The sequence below is a fragment of the Salmo trutta genome, unplaced genomic scaffold (assembly GCF_901001165.1).
Source record: "Salmo trutta unplaced genomic scaffold, fSalTru1.1, whole genome shotgun sequence".
In the NCBI taxonomy this organism is placed as follows: Eukaryota; Metazoa; Chordata; class Actinopteri; order Salmoniformes; family Salmonidae; genus Salmo; species Salmo trutta.
Window position 1 is genome coordinate 127,886 of NW_021822362.1, and position 18,827 is coordinate 146,712.

At 42.3% G+C, this 18,827-nt stretch overlaps 2 long non-coding RNA genes across 5 annotated transcripts in view; both read left to right on the top strand.

The window, feature by feature from the left end:
• The first annotated feature begins 606 nt into the window (after nucleotides 1-606).
• LOC115181963 (uncharacterized) lies at nucleotides 607-9,245 on the top strand. The gene is made up of 3 exons (XR_003873576.1): nucleotides 607-1,117; nucleotides 8,931-9,029; nucleotides 9,206-9,245. It is a non-coding gene; the product is annotated as an uncharacterized LOC115181963 (long non-coding RNA).
• An 828-nt stretch (nucleotides 9,246-10,073) lies between these two features.
• LOC115181964 (uncharacterized) overlaps nucleotides 10,074-18,827 on the top strand; it is a 30,137-nt gene continuing 21,383 nt past the window's right edge. The window contains exons 1-4 of one of the 4 annotated variants that reach the window (XR_003873577.1): nucleotides 10,074-10,225; nucleotides 10,430-10,566; nucleotides 12,180-12,289; nucleotides 12,675-12,910. This is a non-coding gene — a long non-coding RNA (uncharacterized LOC115181964). Of the gene's footprint in view, nucleotides 10,226-10,429; nucleotides 10,567-12,179; nucleotides 12,290-12,434; nucleotides 12,451-12,626; nucleotides 12,649-12,674; nucleotides 12,911-18,827 lie in introns of those variants that run through there. The other 3 variants (XR_003873578.1, XR_003873579.1, XR_003873580.1) reach the window with 3 other exon arrangements.

Consider the following 18,827-nt stretch of genomic DNA (forward strand, 5'->3'; position numbering starts at 1 on the left):
ATTCATGATGATGACTGCTAGTTAAGATTGTGAAAGTATGATGTTGACATGATCAGTCCAATCAAAGCTACTGTAGATATAACGTGGTTTGACGTCATTTCAATGACCAATGACCTTAAGCCTTACAAGGGCACTTGTAATTTAACTCTATGGTAGGACCCAAAGGGCTGAAATTTTGGATGTCTACCCTTACAAAGGACTGAAAGCTTGGCGATTGTGAAAGATCCTCATAAGTGACAGCATACTGAGCCAATCACGGCGCAATGCTCCTATTTTCTGCTGGCCCGCCCCACCACCACAGAAAGCACTGAGCTAGACTGAAACACCTGCATTTTGTAGCTGCCTTACTCAAGAAAACAAAAACAGACCATGTTTGTAAGCGGCTTTATTAACACAATTATATATTTTAAACTGACATGTGACACGTATTAATGCCAAAATAACATGCAAGTCCCCCCTCCCCCAATTTATTAAAAAAAAAAATATATATATATATTTTTTTTTAATAAATTGGGGGAGGGGATATATATATATATATATATATATTATTTTTTTTTACAAATGTGGGTCTCAAAACAGGTGGGGCTGTCACATGGTGGTGGTTAGTGTCATACTATTGGTTAGACAGTTTCCCCTTTAATGAGGTTGACAGTTAAAACTGTCTCTTACATTAGACTGAGTCACACAGAGACTCCAGCTGTGCAGAGAACAGACACAAACCTACAACTGAGACAACAGCAGACTTTACAACAGTAGAAGTTACAGCAGTAGAAGTTACAGCAATAGAAGTTACAGCAGTAGAAGTTACAACAGCAGTCTTTACAACAGCAGACTTTACAACAGTTGAAGTTACAGTAGTAGAAGTTACAACAGTAGAAGTTACAGCAGTAGAAGTTACAACAGTAGAAGTTACAAGAGTAGATGTTACAAGAGTCTACTGTTACTGCATTTGAGCACAAGCGTATAAAGATGTGAAAGGGAATCTATGAATACACAAATGGATTTGAAGACGACGAACCTAATGAAATAAAGACCATTGACATTGATGATCATATTTACAACAAAGAAAGACCCATCATGCCCTGCAAGAAGGATGGAGTTGGTGATCAACATTCAGGTAACAGTTTATCCTGTTATAATGCTAGATACTGACACATACTTACACCCCAACATACACACACACACACACACACACACTCCCCAAACAGAGAGATACTTGACCCAGGGAGACCGGGTCAAGACCGAGACCGGGGGGGGGGGGGGGGGGGGGGGGGGCGAGACCGAGTCAAGACCGAGACCAGAACAATGCGAGTCCAATTCAAGACCATGATTGTAATTTTGTCAAATCACAACCATAATATGGAGTTCAAAATGTCCAGTATTTCTGTGTTCATATTTTACAACAACATATGGATTCTTTAGACTTTCAGAATAGTGAAACACTGCATTCTGGGGGAAAATAGGTCCACTACAAATCATTACTAACCCAAACACAGTGGGAACAATGTGACTTCTACGCCTTCAGAGAAGGGATAAGGATTTATAAAATCATATTATTATTTTCTATGACGTTCTCATTTAATCTCTTTGGTTGTTGTTGTAAAGGGTTAACACTGAAGAGAAAAAAAGATCCAATAAGGATTGTTCTTTGCTGGTCTCTGGGGAGATACATCTAGCTAGCTCAGTCAGCCATTGGCTAGGCCATCAGAAGCTAGATAAAGGTATCTGCCATTCAACTGTATTAGGGCAACATTTTTGGAGTGACAGTGGAATCAACAAATCACATTTTGACTTAATGGGTGGGACCGTTTTTACAAACATTTATGGAAACTTCTGCCTCCTTGTAGGCCAACAGGTCACTGTGTAACAGCGAGCAGTAGTTCTCCCACGGTCTAGCTAGCTAGCTTTTGTTGTTAGCAGCGGCTGCAGCAGGTGTTATCAAAGAGGATGCTGTTGCTAATTTGTTAGCTTCGTCCAAGAATAACTTTCAACAAGAAGTTTCAAATGATCATCTGTTGAGTGGAACTGTGTTTGGTATTGCAGCGTGTTTGCTGTTGTTAACCATCTCTTTGAAAACAACTTGTGTGTGAAACATTGCATTTAACGTGGAACTGACAGCATTTTAGAAACATCAAATCTTAATAAAATCTGTTCATATAGACCCCAGGAAGTACATGACAATTTAAAAAAAAAAATCTGCCAAGTGACCACTTACAGTACCAATCAAAAGTTGGACACACCAACTCATTCAAGGGTTTAACTTTATTTTTACTATTTTCTACATTGCAGAATAATAGTGAAGCCATCAAAAAAAGAGACAGCAGGAGCGGTAGAGATACTCTCAAAGATCGGCTATGAAAAAGCCAACTGACACTTAATCTTGTGTTACTGACTTGTTGCACCCTCAACAACTACTATGATTATTATTATTTGACCATGCTGGTCATTTATGAACATTTGAACATCTTGGCCATGTGCTGTTATAATCTCCACCCGGCACAGCCAGAAGAGGACTGGCCACCCCTCATAGCCTGGTTCCTCTCTAGGTTTCTTCCTAGGTTTTGGTCCTTTCTAGGGAGTTTTTCCTACCCACTGTGCTTCTACACCTGCATTGCTTGCTGTTTGGGGTTTTAGGCTGGGTTTCTGTACAGCACTTTGAGATATCAGCTGATGTAAGAAGGGCTATATAAATAAATTTGATTTGATTTGAAAACTATGAAATAACACATATGGAATCATGTAGTAACCAAAAAAGTGTTAAACAAATACATATTTTAGATTTTTCAAAGTAGCTACCCTTTGCCTTGATGACAGTTTTGCACACGATTGGCATTCTCTCAACCAGCTTAATGAGGTAGTCACATGGAATATATTTCAATTAACAGGTGTGTCTTGGTAAAAGTTAATTTGTGGAATTCATTTCCTTCTTAATTAATGTGTTTTCAGAGGATAAGTTCATTCGAGTTACCATCCTCGGAAATTGCAGCCCAAATAAATGCTTCACAGAGTTCAAGTAACAGACACATCTCAACATCAACTGTCCAGAGACTGTGTGAATCAGGCCTTCATGGTCGAATTGCTGCAAAGAAACCACTACTAAAGGACACCCATAAGAAGAAGAGACTTGCTCCGGCCAAGAAACACGATCAATAGACATAAGACCGGTGGAAATCTGTAATTTGGTCTGACGTGTCCAAATTTTAGATTTTAGGTTCCAACCGCCATGTCTTTGTGAGACATAGAGTAGGTAAATGGATGATCTCCACATGTCTGGTTCCCACCATGAAGCATGGAGGAGGAGGTGTGATGGTGTGGGGGTGCTTTGCTGGTGACACCATCTGTGATTTATTTACAATTCAAGGCACACTTAACCGGAATGGAGAGTGATGGAGTGCTGCATCAGATGACCTGGCCTCCACAATCACCCAACCTCAACCCAATTGAGATGGTTTGGGATGAGTTGGACTGCAGAGTGAAGGAAAAGCAGCCAACAAGTGCTCAGCATATGTGGTATAGATCTGTCCAGTGGTGTAGTGAGTATAGATCAGTCCAGTGGTGTAGTGGGTATAGATCTGTCCAGTGGTGTAGTGGGTATAGATCTGTCCAGTGGTGTAGTGGGTATAGATCTGTCCAGTGGTGTAGTGGGTATAGATCTGTCCAGTGGTGTAGTGGGTATAGATCTGTCCAGTGGTGTAGTGAGTATAGATCAGTCCAGTGGTGTAGTGGGTATAGATCTGTCCAGTGGTGTAGTGGGTATAGATCTGTCCAGTGGTGTAGTGGGTATAGATCTGTCCAGTGGTGTAGTGGGTATAGATCTGTCCAGTGGTGTAGTGGGTATAGATCTGTCCAGTGGTGTAGTGGGTATAGATCTGTCCAGTGGTGTAGTGGGTATAGATCTGTCCAGTGGTGTAGTGGGTATAGATCTGTCCAGTGGTGTAGTGGGTATAGATCTGTCCAGTGGTGTAGTGAGTATAGATCAGTCCAGTGGTGTAGTGGGTATAGATCTGTCCAGTGGTGTAGTGGGTATAGATCTGTCCAGTGGTGTAGTGAGTATAGATCAGTCCAGTGGTGTAGTGGGTATAGATCTGTCCAGTGGTGTAGTGGGTATAGATCTGTCCAGTGGTGTAGTGGGTATAGATCTGTCCAGTGGTGTAGTGGGTATAGATCTGTCCAGTGGTGTAGTGAGTATAGATCTGTCCAGTGGTGTAATGGTCCCTATGTGTTTTTCTGATTTTCACTAAAAATCTAACTTTTTTTAATAGAAAAAAAAACTATACTTAAAGCACATCAATCTGATTGGGTCTCCCCAGTGGGTGGGTCTGTCAAGGTCTGACTCCCCAGTGGGTGGGTCTGTCAAGGTCTGACTCCCCAGTGGGTGGGCCTCTGTCCACAGAGGCGCATCAATGTCTACACTCCTGATGGAAACAGTGCATGGTGACAATATTGCGCATCACAAATAGCCTACTAACCAACACTTCGGACAACATTTTTTCAATAGCTGGTTTACATACCCGTTGTTACCTTTGTTAGCATTTACTGGTAGATATCATGAGTTGAAACGTCTTTCCTACCCTACCGGCTACCGATGTCGTTCTTTTGTGACCTGCTTTATGCGAAAACCGGTTGAAAACTACGTGGTCTTGCTCCCTGCGGATGATATTCCACTGAAACTAGGCTGTGTGCGGCAGCGCGCATGTTAATATATTTCAGGTGCTTTGCGAATGTGTAGGCTATTTTGCGCATGATTTCTCTATTGTACTGCATAATTGATAAGTCGTATACCTTCACTACACTACTTTGACACACATCAGTAGGGATTAATAAGTGAGTATAAACAAAGCCCACGGAAAAACCTGCGTATACCCTCCACTACACTACTGGCCTTTTTTGTTTTATAAAAAGTCCCCTCTCCTACATGAGTGAGTGCGCTGGAATTACGGTTGTTGTCCTTTCAGAATCACGAACCTGTCACATACTGAATGCCTATAGGTTCGCTACTGCGCGAACACGTCTATAATAGACATAAAGAAAGACTGTTCAGATATCCATGTTATAAGAAATAAGTGTATATATTTGGCCTGGCGAAGTATTGGTATTCAAAATGGATGAAATCTACACACAATATCCCATAATGACACAGTGCAAACATTTAAGAAATGCAGGAATATCTCATTTACATAAGTATTCACACCACTGAGTCAGTACATGTTAGAATTACAGTTGGCAGCGATTACAGCTGTGAGTCTCTGGGTAAGTCTCTAAGAGCGATTACAGCTGTGAGTCTCTGGGTAAGTCTCTAAGAGCGATTACAGCTGTGAGTCTCTGGGTAAGTCTCTAAGAGCGATTACAGCTGTGAGTCTCTGGGTAAGTCTCTAAGAGCGATTACAGCTGTGAGTCTCTGGGTAAGTCTCTAAGAGCGATTACAGCTGTGAGTCTCTGGGTAAGTCTCTAAGAGCGATTACAGCTGTGAGTCTTTCTGGGTAAGTCTCTAAGAGCGATTACAGCTGTGAGTCTCTGGGTAAGTCTCTAAGAGCGATTACAGCTGTGAGTCTTTCTGGGTAAGTCTCTAAGAGCGATTACAGCTGTGAGTCTTTCTGGGTAAGTCTCTAAGAGCGATTACAGCTGTGAGTCTCTGGGTAAGTCTCTAAGAGCGATTACAGCTGTGAGTCTTTCTGGGTAAGTCTCTAAGAGCGATTACAGCTGTGAGTCTCTGGGTAAGTCTCTAAGAGCGATTACAGCTGTGAGTCTCTGGGTAAGTCTCTAAGAGCGATTACAGCTGTGAGTCTCTGGGTAAGTCTCTAAGAGCGATTACAGCTGTGAGTCTCTGGGTAAGTCTCTAAGAGCGATTACAGCTGTGAGTCTCTGGGTAAGTCTCTAAGAGCGATTACAGCTGTGAGTCTCTGGGTAAGTCTCTAAGAGCGATTACAGCTGTGAGTCTCTGGGTAAGTCTCTAAGAGCGATTACAGCTGTGAGTCTCTGGGTAAGTCTCTAAGAGCGATTACAGCTGTGAGTCTCTGGGTAAGTCTCTAAGAGCGATTACAGCTGTGAGTCTCTGGGTAAGTCTCTAAGAGCGATTACAGCTGTGAGTCTCTGGGTAAGTCTCTAAGAGCGATTACAGCTGTGAGTCTCTGGGTAAGTCTCTAAGAGCGATTACAGCTGTGAGTCTCTGGGTAAGTCTCTAAGAGTACAATATCTGCCCATTATTCTTTTCAAAATTCTTCAAGCTCTGTCAAATTCACTGTTGATCATTGCTAGACAACCATTTTCAAATCTTGCCATAGATTTTTAAGCCGATTTAGGTCAAAACTATATCTCTGCAAACTGGTGTTTATTAAGTTTATTGTCTTGTTGAATGGTGAATTCATCTCTCTGTGTCTGGTGGAAAGCAGACTGAACCAGGTTTTCCTCCAGGATTTTGCCTGTGATTAAATACAGTCAGTTTCTTTTTTTTATCCTGAGAAAATATGGAGAGTGATACTCAGTAATGTGTTGTATTGGATTTGCCCCAAAAATAACACTTTGTATTCAGGACAAAAAGTGAATTGCTTTGCCACATTGTTTTGCAGTAGGACTTTAGTGCCTTGTTGCAAACAGGATGCATGTTTAGGAACATGTTGTATTATATACAGCTTCCTTATTTTCACTCTGTCCATTACGTTAGTATTGTGGAGTAACTACACTGTTGTTGATCCATCCCCTGTGTTCTCCTATCACAGCCATTAAACTCTGTAACAGTTTTAAAGTCACCATTGGCCTCAATGATGAAATCCCTGAGCGGTTTCCTTCCTTTCCGGCAACTGAGTTTGGAAGGACACCTGTATCTTTGTAGTGGCTGGGTGTATTGACACCATCCAGAGTGTAATTAATGACTTCACCTCTCAAAGGGAAATTCAATGTCTGCTTTTTTTTGTTGACCTATCTTTATTTGTTTTTATTTGTTTAACCTTTATTTAACTAGGCAAGTCCGTTAAGTAAGAACAAATTGTTATTTACAACGATGGCCTACCAAAAGGAAAAAGGCCTCCTGTGGGGACAGGGGCTGGGATTAAAAATAAAATGTAATATAATAATACAATATATATAGGACAAAACCCGCATCACGCCAAGAGCAACAACACAACACTACATAAAGAGAGACCTAAGACAACAACATAGCATGTTAGCAACACATGACAACACAGCATGGTAGCAACACATGAAAACACATCATGGTAGCAACACATGACAACACAGCATGGTAGCAACACATGACAACACAGCATGGTAACAAACACATGAAAACACAGCATGGTAGCAACACATGAAAACACAGCATGGTAGCAACACATGAAAACACAGCATGGTAGCAACACATGAAAACACAGCATGGTAGCAACACATGACAACACAGCATGGTAGAATCATATGACAACACAGCATGGTAGCAACACAACAGGGCAGCAGCACAACATGGTAGCAGCACAAAAACATGGTACAAACATTATTGGGCACAGACAACAGCACAAAGGGCAAAAAGGTAGAGACAACAATACATCACACGAAACTGCCACAACAGTAAGTAAGAGTGTCCATGATTGAGTCTTAGAATGAAGAGATGGAGATAAAACCTACCAAATAGATCTACCAATAGGTGCCCTTCTTTGCGAGTCATTGGAAAACCACCCTGGTCTTTGTGGTTGAATCTGTGTTTGAAATTCACTGCTCGACTGAGGGCATTACAGATAATTGTATGTGTGGGGTACAGAGATGAGGTTGTCATTCAAAAATCATGTTAAACTCTATTATTGCACACAGAGTGAGTCCATGCAACTTATTATGTGACATGTTTACTCCTGAATGTTTTTAGGCTTGCCATAACAAAGGTGTTGAATAATTATTGACTCATGACATTTCAGCTTTTCATTCTTAATGAATTTGTAAACATTTCTAAAAACTTAATTCCAGACCAGTGACAATTATTTTTATTTTATTTCGACTGTAACACAACAAAATGTGGAAAATTCACTTTCTGATTACCTCGTACCCCTGCACATCGACTCTGTACTGGTACTGCCTGTATATAGCCATGCTATTACCTGGTACTCCCTGTATATAGCCATGTTATTACCTCATACCCCTGCACATGGACTCTGTACTGGTACTCCAACTATATAGCCATGTTATTACCTGGTACTCCCTGTATATAGCCATGTTATTACCTGGTACTCCCTGTATATAACCATGTTATTACCTGGTACTCCCTGTATATAGCCATGTTATTACCTGGTGCTCCCTGTGTATAGCCATGTTATTACCTGGCACTTCCTGTATATAGCCATGTTATTACCTGGTACTTCCTGTATATAGCCATGTTATTACCTGGTACACCCTGTATATAGCCATGTTATTACCTGGTACTCCCTGTATACAGCCATGTTATTACCTGGTACTCCCTGTGTATGGCCATGTTATTACCTGGTACTTCCTGTATATAGCCATGTTATGACCTGGTACTTCCTGTATATAGCCATGTTATTACCTGGTACTTCCTGTATATAGCCATGTTATTTTTACTTGTTAATGTTATTCGTTATTTAATCCTTGTCAGTATTTCTATTTATTTCTCTCTGTATTGTTGGAAAATTACCCGTCAGTCAACATTTCAATATTAGCATACACCTGTTGTTTTATGAAGCATGTGACAAATTACATTGGATTTGATTTGGACAGAAATAGGTGCCAGTACTCATTTTGGGTGCCTGACCTCGGCAATATGTTAAAGCCAATATTCTGTAAGAGGTTCTGGAACTCAAGCAGTAGAAAATATGAGGTGTTGGAACTCAGTTCTGGTGTTCTGTCCCTTGTCAATTTCCCTCACTGATTCAAACAGCAAATGAACACAAACACAGACGATAAAGAGCAAATTCTTATGGTAATAGTTTGTGCTTCAGTGTTTTGTCAGTGGTGGAAGAGATACTCTGGAGCTGCTGCAGTGTGTCTGGGGCTGCTGTGTGTTCTACTTGCTGGGATCATAGGCCTGTTACTCTACCGTGAGTTGATATGTTCTCACTCAAACATTCTTCATCATCAGTGGTGTAATGACCAGGGTTCAATTCCATTTAAATTCCAGCCATTGACTGGAATTTAAATGGAATTGACCCCGAACCTGGTCATGTCTGATTAACTTTTCACTTTTACCTTGGTTGTTGATTGAATTATTTTGCAGAGAGAAACCAATTGACCAGTTCTAACACCCTGACCAAAGACAAAGACCAGCTACAGACCAGATACAACACCCTGACCAAAGACAGAGACCAGCTACAGACTACATACAACACTCTGACCAAAGAGAGAGACCAGCTACAGACCAAATACAACACCCTGACCAAAGAGAGAGACCAGCTACAGACCAGATACAACACTCTGACCAAAGAGAGAGGCCAGCTACAGACCAGATTTAACACCCTGACCAAAGACAGAGACCAGCTACAGACTACATACAACACTCTGACCAAAGAGAGAGACCAGCTACAGACCAAATACAACACCCTGACCAAAGAGAGAGACCAGCTACAGACCAGTTACAACACCCTGACCAGAGAGAGAGACCAGCTACAGACTACATACAACACCCTGACCAAAGAGAGAGACCAGCTACAGACCAGATTTAACACCCTGACCAAAGACAGAGACCAGCTACAGACTACATACAACACCCTGACCAAAGAGAGAGACCAGCTACAGACCAAATACAACACCCTGACCAAAGAGAGAGACCAGCTACAGACCAGATACAACACTCTGACCAAAGAGAGAGACCAGCTACAGACCAGTTACAACACCCTGACCAGAGAGAGAGACCAGCTACAGACTACATACAACACCCTGACCAAAGAGAGAGACCAGCTACAGACCAGATACAACACTCTGACCAAAGAGAGAGACCAGCTACAGACCAGTTACAACACCCTGACCAGAGAGAGAGACCAGCTACAGACTACATACAACACCCTGACCAAAGAGAGAGACCAGCTACAGACCAGATTTAACACCCTGACCAAAGACAGAGACCAGCTACAGACTACATACAACACCCTGACCAAAGAGAGAGACCAGCTACAGACCAAATACAACACCCTGACCAAAGAGAGAGACCAGCTACAGACCAGCAACAACACCCTGACCGAAGAGAGAGACCAGCTACAGAAAGAGATAGAACGTCTGAAACAATCTTCAGTTGAGAAAGGTGAGTCAAATAGTCTCATGACTGTTCTGTTTGACAGTCTCTGTATCAGTTCACATGTCACTAACAGAAAGGAATTTAACTTATATTAAATGAAAAATGATGCTTCCAAACCGTCCATTAGTTAGTGTCTTCCTTGAGTGTTTGATTGATACTTAATTCAATGTTGTATTAAAGTGACTAAAGCAAGAAATGTTCAACTTACAGTGTGTCCTCAAGGATGGAAGAAGCTTGGTAGCAGTTGTTACTACGTCTCTACTGAGTCCAAATCCTGGGAGGAGAGCAGACAGGACTGCAGAAATAGAGGAGCAGAACTGGTGGTCATCAACAGCCAAGAGAAACAGGTGTGTGACAAAGAGAGAGGGTGACAGCGAGAGAGAGTGAGACAGGGATGCAGTTTAAGCCCCACCCTCTTCAACATATATATCAACGAATTGACGAGGGCACTAGAGCAGTCTGCAGCCCCGGTCCTCACCATACTAGAATCTGAAGTCAAATGTCTACTGTTTGCTGATGATCTGGTGCTTCTGTCCCCAACCAAGGAGGGGCTACAGCAGCACCTAGATCTTCTGCACAGATTCTGTCAGACCTGGGCCCTGACAATAAATCTCAGTAAGACCATGAATACAAATTCCATCTAGACACCATTGCCCTAGAGCACACAAGAAACTATACATACCTCGGTCTAAACATCAGCGCCACAGGTAACTTCCACAAAGCTGTGAACGATCTGAGAGACAAGGAAAGAAGGGACTTCTATGCCATCAAAAGGAACATAAAATTGACATACCAATTAGGATCAGGATTTTTTAAAATAAGTTATAGAAACAATTGCCCTTTATGGTTGTGAGGTCTGGTGTCCGCTCATCAACCAAGAATTCACAAAATGGGACAAACATCAAATTGAGACTCTGCATACATCATTCTTTAAAAAATATCCTCTGTGTACAACGTAAAACACCAAATAATGCATGCAGAGCAGAAAAAATCCAGAAAAGAGTCATTGAATTCTACAATCACCTAAAAGGAAGCGATTCCCAAACCTTCCATAACAATGCCATCACCTACAGAGAGATGAACCTGGAGAAGAGTCCCCTAAGCATGCTGGTTCTGGAGGTCTCTGTTTACAAACACAAACAGACCCCGCAGAGCCCCAGGACAGCAACACAATTACACCCAACCAAATCATCAGAAAACAAAATGATAATTACTTGGCACATTGGAAAGAATTAACAAACAAACAGAGCAAACTGGAATGCTATTTGGCCCTAAACAGAGAGTACACAGTGGCAGAATACCTGACCACTATGACTGACCCAAACTCAAGGAAAGCTTTGACTATGTACAGACTCAGTGAGCATAGCCTTGCAATTGAGACAGGCCGACGTAGGCAGACCTGACTCTCAAGAGAAGACAGGCAATGTGCACACTGCCCACAAAATGAGGTGGAAACTGAGCTTCACTTCCAAACCTCCTGCCAAATGTATGACCATATTAGAGACACACATTAACCTCAGATTACACAGATCCACAAATAATTAGAAAACAAACCCAATTTTGATAATCTCCCATATCTACTGGGTGAAATTCAAGTGTGTCATCACAGCAGCAAGATTTGTGACCTGTTGCCACAAGAAAAGGGCAACCAGTGAAGAACAAAAACAATGTTTATATTTATTTATTTTCCCTTTTGTACTTTAACTACGTGCAAATTATATGACATTTGAAATGTCTTTATTGTATTGGAACTTTTCTAAGTGTAATGTTTACTGTTCATTTGTATTGTTAATTTCACCTTTGTTAATTATCTAGTTCACTTGCTTTGGCAATTTTAATATATGTTTCCCAATAAAGCTCTTAAATTGAAATTAAATGAATTGAGAGTTAGAGACAGAGAGAGAGAGACACATAGTAATGGCTATGTATTAACAATGTTGAATCTCTTCCACAATGACAGACATTAGTCAATTGGTTATGTGGACGAAATAACTATGTCTGGATTGGTCTGACTGACTCTGTTACTGAGGGGACCTGGAAATGGGTGGACGACACACCACTGACCACAAAGTAAGACATTCATGAATTCTGTGTCACCATGACATCACTGTCTGGAGTAGTAGGTTCAGAGTGGACAGCCTGATTCTATGTGTTGTTTCTCCTACAGATATTGGAACAGTGGACAGCCTGATTCTATGTGTTGTTTCTTCTAGAGGTATTGGAACAGTGGACAGCCTGATTCTATGTGTTGTTTCTTCTACAGGTATTGGAACAGTGGACAGCCTGATTCTGTGTGTTGTTTCTCCTACAGATATTGGAACAGTGGACAGCCTGATTCTATGTGTTGTTTCTTCTACAGATATTGGAACAGTGGACAGCCTGATTCTATGTGTTGTTTCTTCTCCAGGTATTGGAACAGTGGAGAGCCTGATTATATGTGTTGTTTCTCCTACAGGTATTGGAACAGTGGAGAGCCTAATGGTGGAGGAGCTGAGAACTGTGTGTATTTCTACTCCTGGTCATCAGACAAAGGAGAATGGTGGGACTATGACTGTTCCTATAAATACAGATGGATCTGTGAGAAATAAGATTCATCCTCGGTACTCTCAACTGCTAAATAGGATTATGATAAGTACTATCAATGGGAAACTATTTTCTGCTCATTCTATTTACCTTGTCAAGTACATACAATATATAACAATGCAAATGTATTATACATTATAATAAAATAACAAAACATATGCAATAACAATACAATGAACTGATAACAGAAGGACTGTTATCTTTATTGTCGTAGTAATTCACCACTAAGGACTCAAATTCAAAGGAAATGAATCCTGAGTTCACTGTTCAGCTACTGTAGGTTATTCTCCATATGGCTGAGTTCACTGTTCAGCTACTGTAGGTTATTCTCCATATGGCTGAGTTCACTGTTCAGCTACTGTAGGTTATTCTCCATATGGCTGAGTTCACTGTTCAGCTACTGTAGGTTATTCTCCATATGGCTGAGTTCACTGTTCATCTACTGTAGGTTATTCTCCATATGGCTGAGTTGACTGTTCAGCTACTGTAGGTTATTCTCCATATGGCTGAGTTGACTGTTCAGCTACTGTAGGTTATTCTCCATATGGCTGAGTTGACTGTTCAGCTACTGTAGGTTATTCTCCATATGGCTGAGTTCACTGTTCAGCTACTGTAGGTTATTCTCCATATGGCTGAGTTCACTGTTCAGCTACTGTAGGTTATTCTCCCATATGGCTGAGTTGACTGTTCAGCTACTGTAGGTTATTCTCCATATGGCTGAGTTGACTGTTCAGCTACTGTAGGTTATTCTCCCATATGGCTGAGTTGACTGTTCAGCTACTGTAGGTTATTCTCCATATGGCTGAGTTGACTGTTCAGCTACTGTAGGTTATTCTCCATATGGCTGAGTTGACTGTTCAGCTACTGTAGGTTATTCTCCCATATGGCTGAGTTGACTGTTCAGCTACTGTAGGTTATTCTCCATATGGCTGAGTTGACTGTTCAGCTACTGTAGGTTACTCTCCCATATGGCTGAGTTGACTGTTCAGCTACTGTAGGTTATTCTCCATATGGCTGAGTTGACTGTTCAGCTACTGTAGGTTATTCTCCATATGGCTGAGTTGACTGTTCAGCTACTGTAGGTTATTCTCCATATGGCTGAGTTGACTGTTCAGCTACTGTAGGTTATTCTCCATATGGCTGAGTTGACTGTTCAGCTACTGTAGGTTATTCTCCATATGGCTGAGTTGACTGTTCAGCTACTGTAGGTTATTCTCCATATGGCTGAGTTGACTGCTCAGCTACTGTAGGTTATTCTCCCATATGGCTGAGTTGACTGTTCAGCTACTGTAGGTTATTCTCCATATGGCTGAGTTGACTGTTCAGCTACTGTAGGTTATTCTCCATTTGGCTGAGTTGACTGTTCAGCTACATGCTACTGTAGGTTATTCTCCATATGGCTGAGTTGACTGTTCAGCTACTGTAGGTTATTCTCCATGTGGCTGAGTTGACTGTTCAGCTACTGTAGGTTACTCTCCCATATGGCTGAGTTGACTGTTCAGCTACTGTAGGTTATTGTCCCATATGGCTGAGTTGACTGTTCAGCTATTGTAGGTTATTCTCCCATATGGCTGAGCTGACTGCTACTGTAGCTTACTCTCCGATGCTACAGTAGGTTACTCTCTCATGCTACTGTAGGTTCTCTCCGATGCTACTGTAGGTTACTCTCCCATGCTACAGTAGGTAACTCTCCCATGCTACTGTAGGTTACTCTCCCATGCTACTGTAGGTTACTCTCCCATGCTATAGTAGGTAACTCTCCCATGCTACTGTAGGTTACTCTCCCATGCTACTGTAGGTTACTCTCCCATGCTACTGTAGGTTACTCTCCCATGCTGCTGTAGGTTCTCTCCGATGCTACAGTAGGTTACTCTCTCATGCTACTGTAGGTTCTCTCCGATGCTACTGTAGGTTACTCTCCCATGCTACTGTAGGTTACTCTCCCATGCTACTGTAGGTTACTCTCCCATGCTACTGTAGGTTACTCTCATGCTACTGTAGGTTACTCTCCCATGCTACTGTAGGTTACTCTCCCATGCTACTGTAGGTTACTCTCCCAAGCTACTGTAGGTTACTCTCCCATGCTTCTGTAGGTTACTCTCCCAAGCCACTGTAGGTTACTCTCCCATGCTACTGCAGGTTACTCTCCCAAGCTACTGTAGGTTACTCTCCCATGCTACTGTAGGTTACTCTCCCATGCTACTGTAGGTTACTCTCCCATGCTACTCTAGGTTACTCTCCCAAGCTACTCTAGGTTACTCTCCCATGCTACAGTAGGTTACTCTCCCATGCTACTGTAGGTTACTCTATCATGCTACTCTAGGTTACTCTCCCATGCTACTATAGATTACTCTCCCATTCTACTGTAGGTTACTCCCATGCTACTGTAGGTTACTCTCATGCTACTGTAGGTTACTCTACCATGCTACAGTAGGTTACTCTCCCATGCTACAGTAGGTTACTCTCTCATGCTACTCTAGGTTACTCTCCCAAGCTACTGTAGGTTACTCTCCCATGCTACTGTAGGTTACGCTCCGATGCTACTGTAGGTTACTCTCATGCTACTGTAGGTTACTCTCCCATGCTACTGTAGGTTACTCTCTCATTCTACTGTAGGTTACTCTCCCATGCTACTGTAGGTTAATATCTGGATTGTATCTGTCACGTCCTGACCAGCAGATGGAGCTGTTGTAGTAGTTTTGGGGTCAGGACGTGGCAGTCCTGTGTGTGTGAATGTTCTGTGTTGGTCTTGTGACTCCTGATCAGGAACAGCTGGGGATCGTTGTTCCTGATTGGGAGTCATATATATGGGAGTATGTTTGTCACTTGGTTTTGTATGTAGTTGTTCTTGCACTGCGTTTTTGTATGCCTGTGAGACTGTTCCTGAGTATCATTTAGTGTTTTGTTTTTCCAGTGGATGCCATACTCCTCTTTTTTTGAATGAAAAGAAAATGAGTATCCACAACTCTGCTGCATTTTGGTCCTCTCTACAACACCACGACATAATCTGTGACAGTATCATAACTCTTGTCTGGTGTGGGATGTGCAGTTCCGGAGTGCAGAGAATAACTTGTACTGATGTGGATTGGAGCAAAGAAACCATCTACATAGTGGTGATGTGTACGTTTTACATTATATTATTACTATTATTTCATTAAGGTTGTGTATAATTTTTGTAGTAAAGGAATGTAACTTTCCAGATGAAATGTATCTTTGGAGAAAGTGAAGTGTGTGTGGCTTTCACTTTTTAATCTTTTGCTTGAATAAAAACCACGCTTACAAATGAATGATGATAACAACCTTTTGCTACTCCAAGTGTTAAAGTAAAGTGTTGTAAGTCAATGTGGGTGTGAGGTAGCAGTAATAAAATGCTGTTATATAACACCTACTTTGCTGTTGTTTCTTTTCACTGGGGTTTTGTCAACTACATTACCCATGTTTATTCTTTGTCCTGTCTTCTAAGCACGGTCCTCTTCACTGACTTTCATGATTCTTAATTCAAGGTGAGTGGTATTAAAGTGACAATGCTTTTTCCTATTATTGAATTACGTATGTGTTACAGGTCCCAGGTGGTGGGGAATAATCAAATGTTATTTGTCACAAGTGCCGAAAACAACAGGTGATAACAGCTAGTCTGGGGATATGACTGATAACAGCTAGTCTAAGGATATGACTGATAACAGCTAGTCTAAGGATATGACTGATAACAGCTAGTCTGGGGATATGACTGATAACAGCTAGTCTGGGGATATGACTGATAACAGCTAGTCTGGGGATATGACTGATAACAGCTAGTCTGGGGATATGACTGATAACAGCTAGTCTGGGGATATGACTGATAACAGCTAGTCAAATGGATATGACTGATAACTACTAGTCAAATGGATATGACTGATAACAGCTAGTCTAAGGGATATGACTGATAACAGCTAGTCTGGGGATATGACTGATAACAGCTAGTCTGGGGATATGACTGATAACAGCTAGTCTAAGGGATATGACTGATAACAGCTAGTCTAAGGGATATGACTGATAACAGCTAGTCTGGGGATATGACTGATAACAGCTAGTCTGGGGATATGACTGATAACAGCTAGTCTGGGGACATGACTGATGTGGGGATATGACTGATAACAGCTAGTCTGGGGATATGATTGATAACAGCTAGTCTGGGGATATGACTGATAACAGCTAGTCTGGGGATATGACTGATAACAGCTAGTCTGGGGATATGACTGATAACAGCTAGTCTGGGGATATGACTGATAACAGTTAGTCTAAGGATATCACTGATAACAGCTACTCCCATATCTATTAGGTGTGTGTCACCACAACTGCAAGAATTGTGACCCAGAACGGGACAACCAGTGGAACACAAACACCATCACAGCCTATTTTTATCTGTTTTCTTTCATACTTAAACTATTTGCACATTGTTACAACACAGTACATAGTCAATAATATAACTTTTGAAATGTCTATATTCTTTTACAACTTTTGTGAGTGTAATGTTTACTAATGTTGTCTGTTGTTCATTTCACATTCCTCTTGCTTTGGCAATGTAAACATGTGTTTCCCTTGCCAATAAATCCCTAGGCAAATTAGTTAAGAACAAATTATTATTTACAATGACGGGCTAGGAACAGTAGGTTAACTTCCTTGTTCAGGGGCAGAACAACAGATTGTTCCTTGTCAGCTCGGGGATTTGAATTTGCAAACTTTCGGTTACCAGCCCAACGCTCTAACCACTAGGGTACACTGCCGTTGTAAAGTAACAAAATGTGGAAAAAGTCAAGGGGTCTAAATACTTTCTGAATTCAATGTGTGATGGTGAACCGGCGTCCTGAGGTGGTGAACCGGAGTCCTGAGGTGGTGAACCGGCTTCCTGAGGTGGTGAACCGGCTTCCTGAGGTGGTGAACCGGCTTCCTGAGGTGGTGAACCGGCGTCCTGAGGTGGTGAACCGGCGTCCTGAGGAGGTGAACCGGCGTCCTGAGGAGGTGAACCGGCGTCCTGAGGAGGTGAACCGGCGTCCTGAGGAGGTGAACCGGCGTCCTGAGGAGGTGAACCGGCGTCCTGAGGAGGTGAACCGGCGTCCTGAGGAGGTGAACCGGCGTCCTGAGGAGGTGAACCGGCGTCCTGAGGTGGTGAACCGGTGTCCTGAGGTCAATACAAACTGATACAAATGGTAATGTAATAGAATCCTGACTAGAACCCAAAAATTTGATCATATTACTCCAGTGCTAGCCTCCCTACACTGGCTTCCTGTTAAGGCAAGGGCTGATTTCAAGGTTTTACTGCTAACCTACAAAGCATTACATGGGCTTGCTCCTACCTATCTTTCCGATTTGGTCCTGCCGTACATACCTACACGTACGCTACGGTCACAAGACGCAGGCCTCCTAATTGTCCCTAGAATTTCTAAGCAAACGGCTGGAGGTAGGGCTTTCTCCTATAGAGCTCCATTTTTATGGAATGGTCTGCCTACCCATGTGAGAGACGCAGACTCAGTCTCAACCTTTAAGTCTTTACTGAAGACTTATCTCTTCAGTAGGTCCTATGATTAAGTATAGTCTGGCCCAGGAGTGTGAAGGTGAACGGAAAGGCTGGAGCAACGAACCGCCCTTGCTGTCTCTGCCTTGTCGGTTCCCCTCTTCCCACTGGGATTCTCTGCCTCTAACCCTTTTACAGGGGCTGAGTCACTGACTTACTGGTGTTCTTCCATGCCGTCCATGGGAGGGGTGCGTCACTTGAGTAGGTTGAGCCACTGACGTGGTCTTCCTGTCTGGGTTGGCGCCCCCCCCTTGGGTTGTGCTGTGGCGGAGATCTTTGTGGGCTATACTCGGCCTTGTCTTCGGACGGTAAGTTGGTGGTTGTAGATATCCCTCTAGTGGTGTGGGGGCTGTGCTTTGGCAAAGTGGGTGGGGTTATATCCTGCCTGTTTGGCCCTGTCCGGGGGTATCATCGGATGGGGCCACAGTGTCTTCTGATCCCTCCTGTCTCAGCCTCCAGTATTTATGCTGCAGT